This window comes from Microtus oregoni, unplaced genomic scaffold (assembly GCF_018167655.1).
Source record: "Microtus oregoni isolate MIOR12 unplaced genomic scaffold, Mior012 000183F_ref0000375, whole genome shotgun sequence".
Lineage (NCBI taxonomy): Eukaryota > Metazoa > Chordata > Mammalia > Rodentia > Cricetidae > Microtus > Microtus oregoni.
In genome coordinates, this window is record NW_024544841.1 from 223,716 (window position 1) to 239,178 (window position 15,463).

Here is a 15,463-nt window from a genome sequence, read left to right on the forward strand (position 1 = left end):
CCTCCTCATACCTTAGGTCTGTACTGGCTGAAGACAGAACAGCGAACGAACTGGGCTGTGTGTGAGGAGGCAGAGAACAGGGATGTTGCTGGTCATCAGTTGGTCCCCAGTTGGTAGGAGAAGTCCAAAGAGAACCACAAATGCAGAAAAGGAAGAAATCTCATCACCCCAGCCTTTTCTGGCAACTGAGCTTTCGGGCTGAGCTGCATAGGTGTAGGCTTTGGGCTTAGGAGATCAGGATGAGGGGCTGAGAAGGGACTTCTAGGTACAGCTGCGATGCTTTCAGTCAGCCAGGCCCAGCTCTGGAACCCAGGCTTCCTTGTGTCTTCAGAATTCAGTGTTCCATGTTCACATCTACCCCATACAGGCTCCCACTGTGAGTGGAGAATTTCAGTGTGAGGACACATGTCTAGACACAAACGTATACATGTCGTTCTTCTGATCATAACTGTAAGTGTTCGCTGGGCGATGGTGGCACACGCCTTTAATCCCAGCACTCGGGAGGCAGAGGCAGGCGGATCTCTGTGAGTTCGAGACCAGCCTGGTCTACAGAGCTAGTTCCAGGACAGGCTCCAAAAAAAGACACAGAGAAACCCTGTCTCAAAAAACCAAAAATAAATAAATAAATAACTGTAAGTGTTCATACATGAACACTGCAAGTGGATGCAGTAAAAATGAAAAGAAAGAATGAAAGAAAAAAACTGCCACCGGGCAGTGGTGGCGCACGCCTTTAATCCCAGCACTCTTGGAAGACAGAGACAGGCAGATCTCTGTGAGTTTGAGACCAACCTAGTCTACAAGATCTAGTTCCAGGACAGGCTGAATAGCTACAGCGAAACCCTGTCTCAAAAAACAAAAACAAACAAAAACAAAAACAAAAAAAAAAAAAACAAAAAAAAAACCCAAAACAAAACCTGCCGAGGTGACCAGTCCATTGTATGACTTAGGTTTTTATTCTGACTAAGAGAGAGCAGAGGGAAAAGGCAGAGTGGACATAGGTCAGCAGGATAAACTTGAGTTGGAAGTATAAACCAAGTGACCTCCCAAATAAGAGTGACAGATTTACCCACTATCTGGACAGCCAGCTTGTGATCCTCAGTGGGGATCTCGAGGACTCTGTTGGGGGCAGAGGTCACCAGTCTTTGGCTGCCACACAGGACAGCATCAGCTCTCGGCCGCCAGACAAGAAGATCTGAGGGATTTTTCTATGGGGGAGGAACTTGAACTGGCCTGCTTTAATGAGGCAGAGATAGCCATCCATCCCACAGTGTGGCGAGGCATGAAACAGTTCTTTGCCCAGTGGCACGTGTCACCACACTTGAAGCCAGCTCAAGGTGGCATCTGTTGCTGCTCGTGTTCTTTGGAGATAGCGCCAGCTGCTGCTACCAGAAGCTAGTATTCTGTCTGCCAGGGAAGACCTTTTTCATTAAACACCTTAAATACCATGTTCAACTCTCTTTGAGGGGTTTGAGGGTTCCCCATATAATCTATTAACTATACCAGATTTGAAACAAGCTTTAATTGATTTTAGTTCATTGCTTCAGGCTTAACCTTGACAACATATACAGAAGGCTAAAGCTTGTCCCTCTAAACGAACTAATTTGTGCTTAGCATATATATATATATATGACTGCAAGCATAATTCAAGCATGCTATTAATAAGTTTTATTTATTGAATCCAAGTTACAGATATAATATATATAATATATATGTAATATTCTGTAGCAAATTAAGATCACCTATGGATAGAGCCGCCAATACTTTTTGTTACATGTTTTCCACACTGCCTCCAGCCTCTCTGTTGGAGTCTTTTTTTTTTTTCAGTTTACTTAGCTTTATTTTATGTGCATTGGTGTGAAGGTATCAGATCCCTGAGAACTGGAGTTACAGACAGTTGTAAACTGGGAATTGAACCCAGGCCCTCTGGAAGAACAGCCAGTGCTCTTAACTGCTGAGCCACCTCTCCAGCCCCTGTTACATGTTTTAAGTTAAGTATTTTGGTACAGATTTTACAGGCTTTTTTTTTTTAAAACCACACTCAATGAACTTACAAACCCTGAGATAAAGTTTAAATAATGGTCTTAGTTTTTCTGGGGTTTTTTTTGTTGTTGTTTTTGTTTTTATTTTTTGTAAACAAAGTATGAAGTCTTAGCGATAAGAGATTTTTGAGACTGGAGAGTAGAGAAAGCTTAGCAATAAAAGATTTTGCGCAGGTGAGTGGGAAAAAGTTGGGGGAATCATTGTGTTGTGCAGTGGCAGAAGCTGTTACAATTTGATGCACAGGCGGTGGCCACCTCAGCAGGAGTGTCCACGGCAAAGCAGATAGTGAAGGACATTAGCCACAGCATGCAGCTCCAGGCAAGGACCCCCTCGGCCTTTGAAAATGTTGTTTTGAGACAGGGTCTCACTATGTAGTCCTGGCTGGCCTGGAACTCACAGAGTTGCACCTGTCTCTGCCTCCTGAGTGTTAGCATTAAAGGTGTGCTCCACCAAGCCCGCTCCAAAGAGCTTTTCTGAGCACATGGGACCATCATATATTCATGTCCTCTGGCTACCAGGCCATCTCCAAGACAAGAATGATAGGACCACAGGGAGGCCCAAAACAAAGACCTGACTCAGGCTGGAGCTCAGCCTATCTCAGTCCCCTGAGAAACAGGTTTCTGGGGCTTCTCCTTGCTCTGCTCCTTGCCAGACCTCAAAACCCCACCTTTGTAAATCTCTCCATCTGCCTGAGGCTCCTTGTTTCCCCATGGGAGGCATCATGAAAGGGGACCTGTGGAACTTGGGGAGTGGAGGAGAGTCACGGGTCTATGTGTTGACCATGGAGCGACAAACCATCGGACATGGAGGAAGGGCTTCTGAATGAGGAGAAATGGACTATTGATGACCCCCGAATCGGTTCCCCACAAACGGGAAATTGACCTTCTTTTAAACTCTCATGGGGAAGTTGAGCATGGTAGCTCATGTCTTTAATCCCAGCACTTAGGAGGCAGAGGCTGGTGGGCCTCTGTGAGTTCAAGACCTGGTCTACATAAATAGTTCCAGGACAGCGAGTCGGGGCAATGTAGGGACTCTTTCAAAATAAAAAATAAAAATAAATTAAAAAAAGGTCCTTGCCCTAATCTGCTATTCTGCTTACAACAGTCCCTTCTGCATCTTCAGGTACCCCTCCCTGTAGCTGTATTAGCAGTAACTGTCAGCTTTAGGACAGCCAATCAGGCCCCAGAACCAAGAAAGATGCCCTCTAAAGAGGGGCTAGCAAGAATGTGGAGCCCAGGTGCCTTTCTCAACCTCTAGCTCTGCCTTTTCTTCTTAAGGAAGTTTTATTTATTTATCTTATGTGAATAAGTGCTTTGCCTGCATGTATGTCTATGTACCACATGTGTGCCTGGTGCCCGCGAAGGTCAGAAGAGGGCATCAGATTTCTTGGTGCATGAGTTAGAGATGGTTGTGAGCTACCATGTGAGTGATGAGAAACTGGGGTCCTCTGCAAGAGTGCTAATCAGATCCATCTCTCCAGCCATCTGTCCTTTCCTTCCCTGTAATAAAGTACAGCCCGGTCTCCTCTGCCTCCAGCTGCAAGGCTGGGGAAGGACCTGGGCATGGGGAAAGAATGACCAGGCATGGAGGTAGTGTGAGTAAAAGCATCCCCAATCAAGGGACAATGTTACAAGGATCCACCTCTATTACTGTATTTTTGAAGTGGAGGGGATTCTGTCTGTTTAGCCCTCTGGACTGGTACCTAGCTAAGAGCAAAGTTCTAGAGAGGCCTGCTTAGGAGCTGAGTCATAAGCCCTGCTCTGTTCCACCTCGAATTACTCAGGGATCCTTGCTGGTCCACACTGAGCCTGGGGCTGGCAACATGCAGAAGGGTCAGCAATCAGTGTAGGAGAATAAACCAGACCTGCCTGATGAGGGCCAGGAGAGAGACATGAATTGCTGAGTTCGGAAGAGGAAAAGGTCACATTTCCAGGGTTTCCCAAAGTGAGCCATGTTGAGTTAGCCATGGTTGGTGGCGGTCAGCCACGCTGAGTTATCTATGGGTTGGTGGTAATCAGGCAGTGAGTTAGCCATGGGTGGTGGTGATCAGCCAGGTTGAGTTATCTATGGGTGGTGGTAATCAGGCAGTGAGTTAGCCATGGGTGGTGGTGATCAGCCAGGTTGAGTTAGCCATAGGCAGTGGTGATCAGCCAGGTTGAGTTATCCACAGGTGGTGGTGACCAACCAGGTTAAGTTAGCCATGACTCGGCCAGGACTGTGACTCTCCAATGTGTTAAAGATAGGAGACCCAGGGGAGTCTGAGTAAGTCTACCTGACTTCCATCTGCCTACGCAGAATTATGCCATCCATTTAGAGGCAATTTTCAAGTTAAAATGTTGTCAGGAGGTTGTCACGGCTTTGATGTCTCTTTTCTGTTCCTTTCAAACCACCCACATCAATAGTTGGGTTGGAAATGGGAACAAGTGGGGTAGAACCTAGTTTAGACTTAGAGATTTTTTTGCAGTTGTTAAAGGTGGTTGGGACTTTCGGGAACGACTGGGTTTTCTCTTCAGAAACTTGAACCACAGAACCCATTGCCACAGCTGCTCTGTTGCCTTCAGGACTTTTAGGGCAACTGGAGAGACCAGAACAGGCATTCGGTGGTTATCCCACACTATCTCCAGGGGTTTCATCTGGCTCGTACTTTCTGTCTCACACAGCAATGCCAGATAACCCCACCACTGTGTTTGGACGAGGCCTCAATGGAGAGTCAGGGTACCAGGTCCCCATAGACCTCTTGACTGTGAGCTGTCCCTCTTGAAGCTGCCGTGCCTCCTCTCCGATAAAAAAGGACAAGAAGTGTGAATGTGCAGGAGATGGTAAATGTGACCTAAGTTCCCAGAATTATAATGATTCCAACTACCAATCAACTGATGAACAGCTACAATGTCCTTGGCATCGAAGGGAAAAGGAGGCTGTGAGGGGAGAAAAAAATAGGGACAAAGCCAAGAACTGGTGGCCTGGTTTCTGTGTTCCATTCACCGCCATTGCTCAGCTCCTCCTAGATGAAGAAATAGGGTTAGCATAAGTTTCAGTCATATCCGGAGGGTTCTTGTCACAGGGGGCTTGCCCCAGGTTCAGTGTGGACCGGCAAAGATCCCGGGTGGTTATAGGTGGGACAGAGGCAGGGGGTAGGGGTCAGGTCCTCTGCATCCCTGTCTTACACTTTGCTGATAGCTGGGTGCCAGTCCAGGTGAGCAGGTGACTGAAACAGGAACCATTTTCTGCCTCCGACCCTGCCCCTTCCCCTCTGCTAACAAAACTCTAGAAAACAGAGGCGCTCATATATGTGGAAAAGGTGAATGAAGAAGGGACATTGCAAATATCTGTACATAAAAGAGATCAGATTTCAGAATAGCCTCAGCTGATCAGGCTGATAAAACTGAGCCAGGATCCATGGAAGCCCCACACAAGCTTGACAAGGCAGACCTGTGGAAGATTAATTTGACAGACGGCGCCTTCGTCCAGTTCAGCACTGGATAGCTCCAGGAAACCGACCTGGGGAAAAGCATCTGGGGCTTGAAACTGTACCTTCACCCCAGCGAACTGGATGGTACCAGGCAAAGGGGATTGTGGCGTGATCAAGGCAGGAAGGGTCTGGGAAGCAAAAGTGGTTGGAGGAAGTGACGTCGAAGACCTGGCAGAGTGGCGGCAGCAGGCGAAGGGAAGATAAAGCATTAAGAGTTGGTTTTCAGGTAAGTTAGGTGGGCTGTGGTTATTTGGTGGAAGACAGAAAGGAACCTAAGGGACCCTTAGGTTGGGCTCGGAATCCAACCTTGCAGTGGCTCTCCAGGGGAAGGACGTTTACTGTTTGCCGGACACAGCATAAAGCTTTGTTGGGTCCACATGTGGGCTTCTGGCAGAGAACTAGAAACGGTCACGTGCAGATTGTGCCACCTTTAAAATTTTTTATTACATTTATGTACTGTATGCAGAGTGTGTGTTGTTGAGGGGAGGATCAGAGGACAATGTGTAGAAGTCAGCTCTATCTTTTGGCCACATGGGACCCAGGGATGGAAGTCAGGTAGTCAGGTTTGACAGAAGTGACTTTACCCATGGAACCAACTCGCTGGGTCAGCTTGGGTGCCTTTACAAAGCATGGTCTTCTCACCCAGTGACCAGCAGAGGGGTCTCACTGCCTCTTCCATCCTGCTGCCACACTTCTGCAGCAGGCTCTTTGGGGGGCCACCAACCGGCTCCCAGATCGTGACATGAAGACTTACTAATTACTGCCTGGCCCTATCCTATGCTTGCTCACTCACTCTTAGAACTTAAACTAAAACTTGTTTCTCTTCACCTACATTTTGCCTCGGGACTTTTCCCTTTCTTTTATTCTGTGTGTTCTACTCTGGCTGTCTGGCTGCCTGGCCCTGGGCATCTCCCCCTCTTCTCCCTCATTCTCTCTCCTCCTAGTTATTCTCTCTGCCCACTACCCCCTTGTATCCCTCTAAGGCCTAGCTACTGGCCGTTCAGCTTTTTTATTAGACCAACCAGGTGCCTTAGGCAAGCAAAACAACACATCTTTCCATCATTAAACAAATGCAGCATAAATAAATGTAACATAAACAAATGTAACACAGCTTTGCCTAGTTAAAGTAATAGTCCACAACACACTTCACTTCCCTAATGCTACTGATAAGGGCTCATTCCTTATAGTCTCAAATCTAATTTGTCACATCTGCTACTTCCTCCTAAACACCTTTGAATCTGTTCTATTTCCCCCTGGATGAACTAACCCTCGAATGTAATAGTCTCAGCTGTGACCCTGTCATCCCCACACAGGTGGGTAAAATTCCTTCTCAGGGTGAGATATAAACCATATCTATTTCTCCTCTCAAGGTCCCAATGACAAACCCAGGCACGATTCCATCAGAGTTCACTCCAGGGAACGAAGAGTTTCTTGAGTGATCTTAAATGAGGGGTTTGTGGCTGTTCCTGCTCCCAACAGGCAGCACCGGAAAACCCTTTATCCAGCAGGGAGGAGGTCTTTCCCATAGCTGTAGAAATGGAGCCATACTCCCCTAGTCTTTTCTGGCCTATAAACTAGCCCTTCCCTGAGGTCACATACAATTAAGGTAAGGAACAGCTGGACACTCAGATGAAGGTCTTATGGCCCTCCCCATCCCCCCACGATGGGGCAAAAACAGTTAAGAAGCCCAGCTGGGGCAATTTATTTGCAAGAGGATACAGCTGCATTACCTAAGATGATGGTTGCGCGATTCAGGAAAGAGTCCCTCACAAGAAGACTGACCTCTCCAACCGACCTTGCATGCTTACATTTTCTGTCTGTTCATTCCACACAATCAAATGAATCTTCCTAAGGCTTCCGTCGTGGACTGGCTAGTCTTATGACACTTGACACAAGCGAGAGTCATTTGGGAAGCAGGAACCTGGACTGAGAAAACACCCCCACCAGACTGGGCTGTAGGCAAGCCTGTGGTGCATCATATTGAGCAATGATTGACACACGAGGACCCCGCTCACTGTGGGTGGGGCAAGTTCTGGGCTGGTGGCCCTGAGTTCTTTAATAAAGCAGGCTGAATAAGCCACGAGGAGCAAGCTAGTAAGTACCACACCCTCTATGACTTCGGAATCAGTTTCTGCCTCCAGGTTCTTGCCCTGTTTGAGTCCCTGTCCTAATGTCCCCTCAGTGGTGTACTGTGACCAGGAAGGGTAAAGGAGAACTAATCCTGTTCCCTCTCAAACTGCTTTGGGTCATGGTGTCTCACCACAGCAATAGTAACCCTAAGATAAGCTATAGCTTCCATTTGCTGGAAATGATGTATTTCCAACCAAATTTCTAAAAATGCATGGGCATTTTTGTTAGTTGAATATAAAATGTTCATGTGTTGGATGCTTGGTCCCACACCAGGTACAGATAATGTCAGAGTTCTAGAAACTTTAAGAGGGTGCACTGGAGAAAGTCAGTCACTAGAGACATGCCTTGTCCCCGTTCCCTGTCATCTTCTGCTTCCTATTCCCTATAAGGTAAAGAACGGTTTCTGTCACATGTTCCCCTACCATTTTGTTCTGCCCAGTTACACACGGGTTGATCCCTGAGACCATGAGTGAAATGGGATGAGAAAGGACCTAAAAATCTCTGCTGAGTGCCTCTTCCCCTCGGGTCTCCTTTAGCCCTTGTGCCTGCCACACATGATGGAAGTTTGTTGCCTGCTGGGAGCTTAGCTTCAGCCACTGAACCCCAATTTAGCTCCTGGATACTGACTGGTTTTCATTGGGGCATGTTCGGTAGACCAAGCATCCTGATCTAAACTCCAGAGTCTCAGAGGCTACAGTGTGGAGAGGACCTCCTCCTTCTGAGGTCAACAACCCCAGTGAGCATGTCACGCCTGTGGTGAGAAGGCAGAAAGCTCAGCCATGATGTCAAGAAGTCTAGGTGGTCCTCTTCACAGCCATTAGCTGGCCACGTGACTCTGGTCTTGAGAGAAACGGTCCTTCCTTGCACAGTGAAACGGATGGATGGATGGATGGATGGATGGATGGACGGATGTGTGTGTCCCTTACTGACTAGGGGTTGACTCAGCTTTAGGACTGGCTAAGGAAATAGTAAGAGAGGCTACAAGAAGCCCTGGGAAAGGGAGAGGGAGATGGGGGAGCTAACAGCTCAGAGGAAGGAAGGGCATGCTGGGCTAATGGGATAATTGGATGATCCTCTGAGCTGGGGGCTGCCAGGCTGGGGCCAGCTGGTAGAAGCAGACACAGATAGCACAAACACAACAGGGTGCTGGTGCAGGAAGCAGCTTGCTGTGAGTGGTGGGGGAAGGGCAGTGGGAGCCCACGGTGGAGGGCCTTGGAGGGAAACAAATCCTGAGAGGACATAGAGGACAGGCCCTTGGGAGCTTGAATTCTGATCCTGTGAACTAAGGGGACAGTTAGGGACCCTGAATCCCTTTCTGTACCAGAGCCCATGGACTCAAAGGGTGTCCTGGCCACCAAAGACTTGTAGACACCATGAGGCCTCATTCTTCCCCACTGGGGATTGCTACAGATGGGGCTTCTGTTTGACATGCCTGTGAAATATTGCTGGATTCTTGTAAAAAAGTGAGTTTAGATTCAGGGTTCAGAGAGGCCCTCTATTTCAGGTGTGTATTGGGTCTGCGTTGGTCACAGGACAAGACACATTTTTGGGGAGAGGCCTGATGTTGGAGTCAGAAATCTGACTTCAGGTCTTAGCTTGGGTTGGTCACATAAGTGTTGATGTGAGCTCAGTCTATTCATATGATGGGAGCAATAAATGGTCCCTTTCTAAAGGACTCCATTATGAATGGGACCATTATGAAATCATTTGTCAAATACTTTGCTCTCAAATCTGTACGTAACTTATGTGATTTGAAGAGGTTGTGTTTTGTTCTAGGAGTCCTAGTTTCCTTTGTAAGATGGTTATATTAGACTGGGTATCCTTATTCCGTTTTTCAAGACGGTATTGCCATTAGCCTAGACTGACCTCCAACTCCTGAGCCTCCTCGTGGCCCCAGTTGCCAGCATTACAGCTATGGTCAGCCAGCCCTACATGGATTGGGTGTTCTTTAAGTTCCTTTCTAATTTTTAACAACCCCAACTCTTACTTAAAAGTCTATCTTGAGATTTGAATACAGTAAGAAGAGAAATGGTAATTAGAAGCCAGTTTTATCTATGAATGTAGATATACAATATTAGATATTAACAAGCTGACCCTAGCATTGTAGAAAAGGCAATATAAATCATGACCAAGGGGGCTGAAGAGATGGCTGAGAGGTTAAGAGCATTGACTGCTCTTCCAGAGGACCTGAGTTCAGTTCCCAGCAACTGCATGGTGGCTCACAACCATCTATAATGAGATCTGGTGCCTTCTTCTTTTGGCAGAAAACTGTATACATAATAAATAAATCTTAAAATAAATAAATCATGACCAATTAGGGTTTACACTAGGGATGCAAGAATGAGTTAATGTTAGGTACTACTCCAATTAATAAATTAAAGAACACCATAGGAGCATCTCTGGACTTGCAGAAAACATTTAAAAAAAGTCATCACTGATTCAAGGTTAACACTTGACCAAGTAGAACTACAAAGATGTTTTCTTAATACAATAAAGGGTAATTTTCTTTTCTCTTTTAAGTTTTTTTTATTTGTACGTGTCTGGTATGTGCATAATGTGTGTGCAAGTACCAGCGGAGGCCAAGAGAGGACATTCGACCCCTTAGAACTGGAATTAACAAGCAATTATGAAGCCGGGCGGTGGTGGCGCACGCCTTTAATCCCAGCACTCGGGAGGCAGAGGCAGGTGGATCTCTGTGAGTTCGAGACCAGCCTGGTCTACAAGAGCTAGTTCCAGGACAGGCTCCAAAACCACAGAGAAACCCTGTCTCGAAAAACCAAAACAAAACAAAAAAAAAAAACAAAAAAAAACAAGCAATTATGAACCTCCTGATATGGGTGCTGGGAACCAAGCCTGGGTCCTCTACAGGTGTAACAAAGGTTCCTAACCACTGAAGCATCTTTCCAGCCCCCTCTTCTCTTTTTAAAATTAGTATACAAAGTAATGGGTTTCATTATGGGATTTTCAACAGTTTTTAAAATTATATTTATTTACTTACTCTATGTGTATGTGTGTACACACACATATGTGCCCCCTTGTGCTTGCCACAGTGCATGGGTGGAGGTCAAAAGAAAATTTTCAAGAGTTGATTCTCTCCTTGCACCATGTGGGTTCCAGGGATGAAAATCAGATTTGATGGCAAGCACCCCTACCCACTTGAGCCATCTTTCCTGCCCCATATTTTGTTCTGTTGTTCCTTCATTCCTGTCTACCCCACCCCCACCCCTGTGCCTTCCTGCCCTGGACTGTGCCCTTCTACCCTCAGTTGTGCCCTTTCCGTATTACATATATTCCGTTATCCTCTGTTGTGGTCTGAATAGGAGCGGCCCCCATGGGCTGATAGATCTCAACGCTTGGTCACCAGGGAGTGGCACTATTTGACAGGGATTAGGAGTTGTAGCCTTTTTTAGAGAAAGAGTGTCACTTGGGGTGGGCTTTGGGAACTCAAATGCTCAAGCCAGGCCCAGTAGCTCTCTCTTCCTGCTGCCTGCTGATCTGGATATAGAGCTCTCTGCTCCTCTCCAGCACCATGTCTGCCTGTGCGCCGCCACGCTTCCCACCATGATGATAATGGGCCAAACCTCTGAAACTGTGTGCCAACTCCAGTGAACTATTTTCCTTTGTAAGAGTTGCTGTGGTAATGGTGTCTCTTCACAGCAATAGGACACTAAGACACCCTCCCTCCTCACTTACTTCAAAACTCTTTGTCCCCTCGCCTGGTTTTCTGCAACACCTGTAGAAAACACATGAGATGGTCAGAACTGCGAGTCTTCTCCCTGCGGTGAGATCTTGTGCTCTCTTGTAGTGCAGCACTAAAAGCCCCCAACACACAAGAAAAGAAATGTGTATTGTTAGGAAGGGAAAATGTCACAATATTTATAAATTTATGGATTTATTGTCTTTAGAGAAAAAAAACATAACCTTTTTCTTCAGAGTATTATAGGAACTAAAAGGGTTTAGTCAAGGATGTTGAATGTAAGATCAACATGAAGACTCAACAGTGTTCCTATATACCAGTGAAAACTGTCACCAGAAGTAATCAAAACAATAGCTACAAGAACTAGAAAGTATCTGGGAATAAATTAACGAATAATGCACAAGACAAATGACAAAGGCTTGATGGACAGCCCAGTAGTAAAGGGCAGACTTAGTATCTGCAAGCATGGGTTCACACACCATACACACAAAGAAAAGATCTCAAATAAATATGCATTATGTTTATGTGTGTGGAGATATGACAGTATAAGATTGGCAGCTCTTTCCAACGCTATATAATCAGCAAAGAAAAACTCTCAAGTAAATAAATGTGTTATGCTTACAGATAAACAGAGTGAAATTCTCTCCAAGTCTGTAGAGCAGTTGAAAGCTCTTGAAATTACTAGTAGGAGTTTTTCATGAGACCAAAAAATGGAATTTTAAAGATTCATTGCATTAAAAAAATGGTCAGAAAGAGCCAGAATAATTCCTGTTCTTTGGAAAAAGGCGAGGACTTACTTTACTGGTTTTTCAAATTGAAGTAAAAGTCAGTACAGCAATGCTGTTCAGGAACAGGCAACAGAGGATAGATTCCAACAAGACAGTTGGAAGTAGACCCATCTACCCATGAAAATGCCATGTGCGATAGAAGTAGACTGGACATGGTCAGGGCTATCTGCAAGAGAGGGGAGAATAGCAGGGGATAGAGAAAAGAAAAAACATAGTAAGAGAAGCAGCATCAGAGAGCATAGAGAACACAGCAAAAAAATAACAGGGTTACAAGGAGAAGGGGTAGCTGGATGCAAAGGGAAGACCTTGAGCAGGAGGACTGTGGGGTAGGAGGGACGAGGTGAGAAGGGGCTAGGGTGCCAGCATGGACTCTGAGATGTGTAGCAGGTGATGGTGATACCAGCATGAGCTTTCCTATGCTGATAGGCACCACAGGTAGCCGTATGTCCCTTCTGCCAGAGGCAAGGGAAATGATTCCTTTTGGTAGCAGGGAACCAGCTCCACAGGTCCTGAGGAGTGCTGGCTTCTAACTACCACAAATCCCTCTACAGTTTGAGCTCATTTGGGATGTTTGAACTGCCTTTGGGGATTTGAGAAGTTGGAGTTTTTCTTTGGATCTGACGACCTCTAGCTTTGTATCACTTCTGCAGGGGAACGCCTTTGTAAATCTCTTCTCTGTGTTCTTCTGGTTTGGCCTTCCCGTCATCTTTCCTGGGTTCCATAGAGCTGCCACCTCGCCCCATCTACCAGCCACTCTTAGAGGCCCCTGATGTTTAAGGTCTACTGAAGTACGAGGTGGAGGGCTGTACCTGACCCAAGTGACAACAAATGCTGAACTAAGCCCAGTGAACAACAGCCTGTGTCTTCTCCCTTACCCAGCTGCTGAGTGCCAAGCAGGTCCTCCTGCTCACAGAAGGATGTCTGATAGGTCCCTTGCTACAGAGTATTGGGACCTTTTCATTTGTCTTCCTCTTCTAGGCTCTGTGTGGTCAAGCTGACCTTGGGAAACAATGGTAAACTTGGCCATGGGTCACACAGGACAGTGGAGAGAGGAACAATGGATGGGACCGTGCAGGGCCAGGACTGCACGGGCCTCTGCTTCCCAGCCCAACTCCTTCCCTAGCCTAGAGGTTTCACACCATGTCCCCTCACAGTGGCAGAGCAGGGGCCTGGAGACCCCTAGACAGATACAGGATTAGGGCTAAGGAAAGCTTTGAAGTTGAACAGTCCCTGCTCCCTCTCTCCTTTCATTTTTAATTGAGAAGCGTTTCCTTTTCTTCTGCTTCAGAGTACTCTTAAGAGAAGTAAGACAAGACAGAAGGGAGCTAAGAAAGGTGCCGCCCAAGTCCACCAGGCCTGCTAGGACCTCCTGTCTGTGGCACTCACACAGACAGTTTAAGCAGTCTCTGAGGGCCCTCCCCTCACCTGCTCCAGGAACATACAGACTAAATGCCAGAGACCTGGCATCTCTAGTGACCTTTTATCTACATGGGATTGTTTTTGTCTGCCAAATGGAGCAAGAGGAAGGAAGGTCAGCAAATTCTTTTCTTAGCTTCTAAATGGCTAACATTTCAGGAAATCAAAATTCTGAATGGACTAGAGGGCACTTCAATTCATTCTGCCTTGGTGTGGTTGGGGCAAGTCCTAAATAAGCTTTCCAGTGTGCAAAGGTGTGGTTTTCCTCGCGTAGGGACGCGTGTGAACGTGTGCTTCTCCAGGCTTAGGGATACGTGTGAACGTGGGCTTCTCCAGGTTTAGGGACGAGTGTGAAGGTGTGCTTCTCCAGGCTTAGCGATGCATGTGAAGTGTGCTTCTCGAGGCTCGGGGCATGTGTGAAGGTGTGCTTCAGATTTAGGGGGAAGCCCTTCAAACTTACCGTTCCTGTTTGGACACTCGTTATTAGAACTTTTTTGTTTGTTTTTGTTTTGGCACAGGACAGATGTATGTTTCTGTCTTCTATAAAATTAGGCAAAAGTCATATGAAACCGTATAAATCACATGTATAAAACTGTCAGGAGCGTGGGGATGTGGTTCGATGGCTCATGCTGGCCTAGGTTGAGGGTCCAGGTTCAGTTCTACAGTATCGCACAACCAACAAATGATAGGAAAACTCACACCCGTCTCTGCAGCATGTATGGAGGGAGATGGTTTCTCCAGAAACCAGGCTCAGATTGAATAACGCTGAAGGCGGTGGTCCCCAAAGCTGTGTGGAGGAAGAAAGCATGTGAAGAGGAAGGACATAGGGGAAGATGATAACCCTCCCCCTGGACAGTCAAGTGTGGGCTCCAGAGCATCCCGAAGAGGGACGTGAAGAAAATGAGATCATTCTGCCTAATTCCATTTGAGTCCAGTGAATGCAACTGCATGCCTAGTGACAGAGGGAAGACCAGTGGTTGCCTGGGCAGGGCCAGGGAGCGAATTACCAAGGGACGTGGGAGACTTGGGCAAGACTGGTGTTTGGACTCTGACAGTGCTTACAGGATTATATGTGTACCAAAATATATCCAATCAGATATGTATGTATAGTTATTTTATTCCAGTTATCCCTAAATAGCACTTTTTTAAAAAAAAATCAATCCACAGAAAACTAGGTGCCTTTTCTAATCATCTCTCATGATTCTAGTTAATTTCAGTTTTAAAAAAAAAGGAATTTCCCTGGCTGATGTCATAACTTTCTGAGGATAAAGTTTTGTTTCTAGTTGATTGAACTGACAAAATGAGCCCAGGACAAACAGCCCGGGCCGTAGCTGTTATCCATCAGCCGAGAGGAGAACATTACACAGACTTGACGGGATTCATCGCAAGCCTTAGGCCAGGGTGCTCCTCAGGTTCCCCTTAGTCTAACAAGGTATGTGAAGCAATCAGATTTTTGAAAGGAAAGGTTAATTTGGGCTTATTGTGGAGGTCGGGGTCCAGACTGGCTAGCCCAAGTGCCATGGACCTGGAGCAACACAGCACATTCTGTCAGGAACGGAAGCCCACTGACGGGTCAACGAGAGTCCGGTGGCTCAGATCACGTAGGGTATTCCCAAGAGCTCTCGCACTAGGCCTTACCTCTAACGGACACCCCCTGGATAAGTACCGTGGGTTAGGGACTGATCATTTGACACAGGCCTTCAAGGGCCGTTCCATATCCATCCATAGCACTCAAAACTATTAAGGAATTTACGCCTAGAGTGCTTCTAGGTAATGATAATGTGTCAAACACAAGTATTTAATTTTATGATATCTAAAATTTCACTAAAATGGCATTCAGTAGCAAAGTCTGCAGAGGAGTTCTTAGGAAAGCAAACACTTAACATCCTATCCAGAGGACGGAGTGAAGACACTTCCCAGAAA